The following is a 7,426-nucleotide window of genomic DNA, read 5'->3' on the forward strand; positions in this document are numbered from 1 at the left end:
CCGACGGAATTCCGCTCAAGCTTGGCTTGCATACACACGGTCACACAAAAGTTCTCTGAACTTTCGACCGTCAAGAGCGCGGTGACGTACAACACTACGATGAGCCGAGAAAATGAAGTTCAACGCTTACGAGTATGCGTCAAATTGTTTCTAAGCATGCGTAGGAATTTTGCCCATCGGAATTGGTACAGACGATCGGAATTTCTGATCGGAACTTTTTCCGACCGAAAAATTGAGAACATGCTCTCAATCTTTTGCTGGCTGGAATTCCGCCAGCAAAAGTCAGATGGAGCATACACACGGTCGCATTTTCGGTCTGAAAGCTCTTATCGGACTTTTGCTGGCGGAACTTCCGCTTGAGTGTACGGGGCATTAGGCAGTTAAGATGATGCGATTTTCAATTCAACCATGGGTTGCAGGAACCATGGCTTTCAACCATGGGTTGCAGGAAAGAAAAATGCTTGATTCTCCCATCAACACAGTCAATGTTAGCAGCTATCCCTAGTAATATGTTACAAACTCCCTCTTTGGGGGAACAAGTGTAAGTGTTGACCACAAACTCACTGAATACTAGTGTGGGGGATATAACCAAAAATACAGACAAAAATGAAATAACCCAGGAAAAGACCCTAGGAAAAAGTGGTTTATCCCTCCCCCTTTTTGAAGTAAAACAAGAAGGGGTAACAATCCATAAATTTAAGTTTAAAATTGATGGATTGATACCCCTTCTTGTTTTTACTCTAAAAAGCTGACAAATGCCATGCGGGGAGAGATAAACTGCTTTTCCCTAGGGTCCTTTCCAAGGTTGTTTAATTTTTACTAGTGGATATAGCGCTGCTAATAATCACATGCTAGAAATCTGATATGCTGGTTGTACCCAGGTCGATTGATTTTTTTAATTTTTTATTTTTTAAGGCTATGGTGCATGAAACAGACTCAAAAACTTCACCCGGTGCCAAAAAAATGTGCACACACATAAAAAGTGAAACACAAAAAAGTGCAACGGGTACACAAGCCCTCTAAAATCCGAGGACCTTGCCCTGAATCCCCCGGGGCGTTAGGCTCCTGATGGGGACAAGGGTACTTACACTTGGTCCATCTGGCTGGAACCAGACGGACCCCTTTCTCTGGAGGGACTGCCGAAACAGACCCTCCCAAGTACTCGGTGAGGCTCCCCCGAAGGGAGACCCCATGAGAAAGGGTGAACCAAGCCAAAAAGGCCATGTCAACCCCCTCCCAAGACTTTCAGGGCAGGCCCGAGGACCTACACCCTACTCATCACACAGTGCAAAACGTGTACAACACAAAAATACAAAAAGTGACACACAAAGGGAATAAATTAAAGGAAAGTGGGGGAGAAGGAAGTAGGGAAGAGTGAAAAGGTGGCCATTGTGCAATACAGTAATAAAAAATTCCTCCGGTCCTAGCCAAAAGGCCCGGCCCAGGAGGCAGGTGCAAAAAAAGTGTGTAATGGTGCAATGACCATGGTGCCTTAAATCAAAGTGTCCCTCACTCACAGTGATCTTCAGGCACCCCTGGACTGCCACTCCAGGGGCACATACACCATAGGCTTTCGTGACCAACCCTGGCCAATGACCCAGACCACAGCAGCCCCCACCCCAGGCAGGAAGGCTTAAAGTTCAGCAAGCTTGGGGAGAGCCCGGACCTCGACCAGGCTCAAACAGGCTCAACCCTCGCTCCCATCACTCCTACCTAATTACATTCAGGAAGGGCTAACCGCTCCACCCCGGTGCTATAGGCGAGCAGGCGTTCCCTCCCGAAAAACTGTCCGGGGCTAGAACTGCCCCAATCTAGGCCAGAAGGCAAGGGACCTGACCCTCTGGATCAGACCCAGATGCAGCACCCATTCTCACCAGGAGCACCCTTTCGGACGGCTCAGACTCAACCATCGGCCAGCCCCCAGTATCTGTCGGGCAGCTTGGCATAGTCCCTGCTGAAACCGCCTTTCCAGGCACTATGACACCATTGGATTTGCTGGCTCTCCCCAATGAGAGTAGCACAGCACCTCCTCTGGAAACTGATAAGAACAGATACTACACTTGATCTTAGCCAAAAGGCCGAGAATCGATTTATGGATCGACTTGGATACAATCAGCCTGCCCATACATGGATTGAATTTTGGCCATTCCCTACTGAATCAACTATAACTGGCTTTAGTCACAGTCACTGTTAGTAACATGTCTTGACTTGTTCCCAATAATAATGAATAAGCAGGATCAGCTATCCCTGTTCAGTGAATGGTCATCTAGTCTCTCAAACTACTATGATCCATTTCCCTAGATTTGAAGACACAAAGTAATTGGGTTAACAATCCGGTCATAAGAAAGGAGTATATGACCTCATGAGTGAATTAGTGATTGCATGACTGATGGTACAGTTCATGTGCCGGACCACTGGGGAGTGTTTTTGATGACAATGTTGTCAATGTTAATAGCATTGTCATTTTCAATGGTGTAAGAGAATGCGGATGCAATTGCATCAGTTTGCCACCTTTACTAATTTATAATGAAGGGACATTTTAGAACCGCCATTAGCCCTAAGTTAGCCATCTGGCAGCCATCCTCCTTGGTGGTATTAGTAAAAAAAACTGTGTCTACCCCTCATCGCTTGCCAAGTGAATGGAGCAATGTTCCTCCCTCTGATGCTGCTTTTGCTTTTTTAAGATCTTTCACAGGTGCTGGGTGTGCACTTAATAATGGCTCTATGCATGCGCCAGGCAAAGCTATTTATTAAATGATCACTCCATCTAGAACTGGTATTTCAGTTTGTGGTGACTTGTGGAGGGGTTAAACCACAGGTTTTTTTATATCACTCAAGGACTGTATTGGTGAGATCTCAGGTCTGCACATCCCAAACTCACAATGTCTTCTTGGCTCCTCCAAAACACTTTTTCACCCCCTCCTTTTTTTCTCTTTTTTTCCTCTCCCCTCTCCTCCAACCCTGATTCCCCCCATCTAGTCACACCTCTTTGATCCCCATTATTCTTTCCCCTCGTATTTTCCCCACTACTTTTAACTTAGTAAGAAAAACCCACTGGATGAGATTTGGGACATTACCCCCATCCACGTCAAAAGATATCACTGGACCTTGAGTACTGTCACTTTATTATTCAGTACAATATGAGTCGTCCCGTTGGCACTGAATTCACCAGTCTACCTTCCATACCATTTGCTTAAAACGTCTACTTCATATTGCATTCCTGTTGGAAGATTGGCTTGTCCTACCTGTTATAATTATTGATTAATGCAATGCTCGACTCATTTCATCACTGTATATTCCAAAGTCTCCTTTACATCTTTTTGGTTTATACTTAATCATTTATTTTCTATTATAGAGCAGTCATTCTCAACCAGGGTTCCATGGAACCCTAGCATTCCTCCAGAAGTTTCTAGGGTGCAGTGGCAGATTAATCTCCGCCCTACACTAATCCTCAATGTAGGAGGGCATTTTTCCACCAATCCCCAATGTAAAAGAACACTACAATCTTTACTGTCTGTGCTTTCTGGCTATTTTTTTTTTTTATTTCATAATTATTATTGAATGTAATGTTGTTGTATAGAGAAGAAGATGTAAAATCAAATACCCTAGATATGCCACATTCTTTTTTATTCTTTTATTTAAAACCTTCCATTGTTTGCTGATAATGCAAATATACCATAAGCTGTAGATATATATTTTTTTTCTTAATGGTAAAAGTTTACAGGCATTTTTCAGTACAAAAAGTACAGAGAAAGTCCAGAGTGCGAGTATACAGTGGGATACAACAATTTCAATAAATTCACAATCTCAAGGAGAATGCATTATCTACAAAACCCCATTATCTGTGTAAGAACTAAAATGAATTTGGTACAGTAAGGGAGCAGCTGTGTGAGCCATTAAATTAAATGGTGTGAATATGAGCTAAATTGGATAAGCAGGTCATCCCGTGTACCAGGAGGAAAGGTAGAATGAGAAGCAAAGGATAGAAGGGTAAGATAATGGAGGGAAGGCATGTGGGAGGGAAGTGAGAGGAGGGGGAAGGAAGGTGGATGTTCACTGGGTGGGAAGATTTAATAAGCTTTAGACTGAAAGCTCTTGCGGGCTTGGTCACCCTACTTTTTTCTTAATGTTTTTTTTGTCAGTTAATTGTGGTAGTTTATTATATGTACATGCTGTACATTTGTTTTATACTCTTGCAAACAAAAAAAAACAAAACAATAAAAATGTACCTTAAAAAAATATTTGTGGTATTTTTCTGTTGTTTCCCCAAAATGTAAAGCTCTGCCAACTATATTGCCATTAGTATGTAAAGAGGTAATAGCTGACCGCCCATCTCTATTAGCAACACATCTGTTTGTCAATGGCAGCCCTTCTGCCAGCCATGCCTAGACTTATATTTGCATGTGTTACAACTGATTCCAGCTTTCTTCCATTGAGTTTGATGGGTAAACATGTGTCAGCAGCCATAGCAGACCCCGTGGCTGTTATAAGGCCCAGCAAACTCAGCACTTGTTTTTTTATCACTCATTTATACAGTGAAGACACTTTTTCTCTTTGAGGGAACACAGAACCAATCAAATCGAACCCTGTCCTAAAATAACTTACTTTCTTATTCCCCTGCTGTCACCATCATGCAGACACAAAGAGTAGGGAAAATTTGGGTGGAAACTAATCCCCCAGCATGTTTGTAGGTGGACAAGCATACCAACATGGGGAAAACATCAAGCAAAGTGTCCCTGATCGAAAGTGAGCAAAGGACCCTAGTCTTACAAAACGTTTATGCCATTCACAAAGCAATTAATCCAGAAAGTACATTTGACACAAAGAATATAATGAATGTTTGTGTCATTCAGGAATCTCTGACTGTTTGCTATGGCAGCAATTAATACACTGCATCTGGGCCTAAATTATAGAGGGGTGGTTAAAAATGAAAGCTACTGTAGGAATTTGTTTTGTATCTGTTGTAAGAATTTCTTTTTTCTACAGGCTGCCACATAGATGTATGAATTGCCCAACCTCATTTGTTTATGCCTATGGGGATGGGAAGGGGTAGACCAGTGTTTCTCAACTCCAGTCCTCAAGGCGCCCCAACAGGTCATGTTTTCAGGCTTCCCATTATTTTGCACAGGTGATATGATCAGTTTCACAGCCTTAGTAATTACCACAGTTGTTTCATCTGAGGGAAATCCTGAAAACATGACCCGTTGGTGCGCCTTGAAGGCTGGAGTTGAGAAACACTGGGGTAGATTGTTCATATTGTAATGTTTGAGTTTAACCACTTGCCGCCCACCATATAGCAGAATGACGGGGGCAAAGTGGTTTCAATATCCTGACTGGGCGTCATATGATGTCCGCAGGATACTGAGCCGCGGGGGCGCGCAGCGCGGCGATTGTTTTTGCGGCGTGTCAGTCTGACACCCCGCAACACCAATCTAGGTAAAGAGTCTCTGACGGAGATTCTTTACCATGTGATCAGCTGTGTCCAATCACGGCTGATCACGATGTAAATAGGAAGAGCCGGTGATCGGCTTTTCCTCAATTGCGTCTGACAGACGCGAGTAGAGGAGAGACGATCGGCTGCTCTCCTGACAGGGGGGGTCTGTGCTGATTGTTTATCAGCACAGCCCCCCTCAGATCTCACCCAGGACCACCAGGGAAGCCATTTACACTGGACCACCAGGTATTAACCCTAGACCCCCAGGGAAATACTAATCTGTGCCCAGGCAGCAGCCAATCAATGCCCAGGCAGCAGCCAATCAGTGCCCATTCACAATGCCTACCACTGCCAGTGCCACCGGGGATGCCTAGCAGTGCCGCGTATCAGTGCCCATCAGTGCCACGTACCAGTGCCCATCAGTGCCCAGCAGTGCCGCCTATCAGTGCCCATCAGTGCCACCCATAAGAACCCATCTTTGCAGCCTTTTAGTGCCCATCAGTGTCGCCTATCAGTGCCCATCAGTGCCCACCAGTCTCACCCAGTGCCACCCATGAGTGCCCATCAGTGCCACCTATTAATGCCCATCAGTGCTGCATATCAGTGCCACCTACCAGTGCCCATCAGTGCCGCATATCAGTGCCCGCTCATTGGTGCCACCTCATCGGTGCCGCCTTATCAGTGCCCATCAGTGAACAAGAAAACTTACTTATTTACAACAGTTACAACAGAAACAAAAGCAAAACTTTTATTTTTTTCAAAATTTTCGGTCTTTTTTTATTTGTTTAGCAAAAAATAAAAACCACAGAGGTGATCAAATACCACCAAAAGAAAGCTCTATTTGTGGGAACAAAATGATAAAAATTTAGTTTGGAAACAGTGTTGTATGACCGCGCAATTGTCATTCAAACTGCGACAGCACTGAAAGCTGAAAATTGGTCTGGGCAGGAAGGTGTATAAATGCCCTGTATTGAAGTGGTTAAAATGAGGTACAGTAACTCACAATGACCAAATAGAATTCAATGTTTTCAGTCTAAAAAGTACAATAAGAATTCTGTCTGGCTACTATAAGTAGTGAACCTTTCAAATACCACCTTCGCTACTGCACTCTTATTGATTTAGGCCCAGCATTGTAATGAAGACACCATTCAGGGTAAAGTAACAGGTTTGTTTTATTCCCCTATTCCCTAGCAGCACTTATGTAGCTTTCCTTTGCTACTCTGCTGTTCCATTCAGCCGAGTACTTTTGGGCAGGCCGCTGATAAGGGGGTAGCACCTGCCCTCCTGTACTGAGCCCAAGCTCCATGAGCTCAACGGGGAAGCCCAAAGCACAGGAGTGGGCACAATTACTGAAACCAATCCCCCTGTGGCCCTTCCTGTGTTTACAATGCTTCAGTTTGTAAATGACCAGGGAGACTCTGTACAGAGCGATTCCTGTTCATTCACTATGCAGCTGAGGCTGCAGAGAAAGGATTAAGTAATCTGGGTCACACCTCTTTGAGCCACACTAATCTTTTCCCTTGTATCTTCCCCACTACCTTTACTGTAGTAAGAAAAAACCCATTGGGTGAGATTTGTGATATTTACCCCCATCTATGTCAAAAGATACCACTTACAATGTCTTCCTGGCTCCTCCAAAACACCCTTTCACCCCCTTTGTTTTTCTCTTTTTTCCTCTCCCCCCTCCTTCACCCCGATTCCCCCCATCTGGTCACACCTCTTTGATCCCAGCTTTTCTTTACCCTTGTATTTTCACACTACCTTTAACGTAGTAAGAAAAAAACATTGGATGAGATTTGGGCTATTTACCCCCATCCACGTCAAAGGATACCACTGGATGTTGTGTATTGCCACTTTATTATTCAGTACATTATGAGTCGTCCTGTTGGCACTGAATTTGCCAGTCTATCTTCAATACCATTTTGCTTTTTTTTTTTTTACATAAATGTTTTATTGTAGATATTGGAATAGTACATAGGTACAAATGACTCT

At 43.9% G+C, this 7,426-nt stretch overlaps 1 pseudogene; it reads right to left on the reverse strand.

Moving 5' to 3' along the window:
* Positions 1–1,985: 1,985 nt before the first annotated feature.
* Positions 1,986–2,090, reverse strand: LOC141109055 (U2 spliceosomal RNA; annotated as a pseudogene).
* Positions 2,091–7,426: the final 5,336 nt, after the last annotated feature.

The sequence above is a fragment of the Aquarana catesbeiana genome, linkage group LG09 (assembly GCF_042186555.1).
Source record: "Aquarana catesbeiana isolate 2022-GZ linkage group LG09, ASM4218655v1, whole genome shotgun sequence".
NCBI classification, from domain to species: Eukaryota; Metazoa; Chordata; class Amphibia; order Anura; family Ranidae; genus Aquarana; species Aquarana catesbeiana.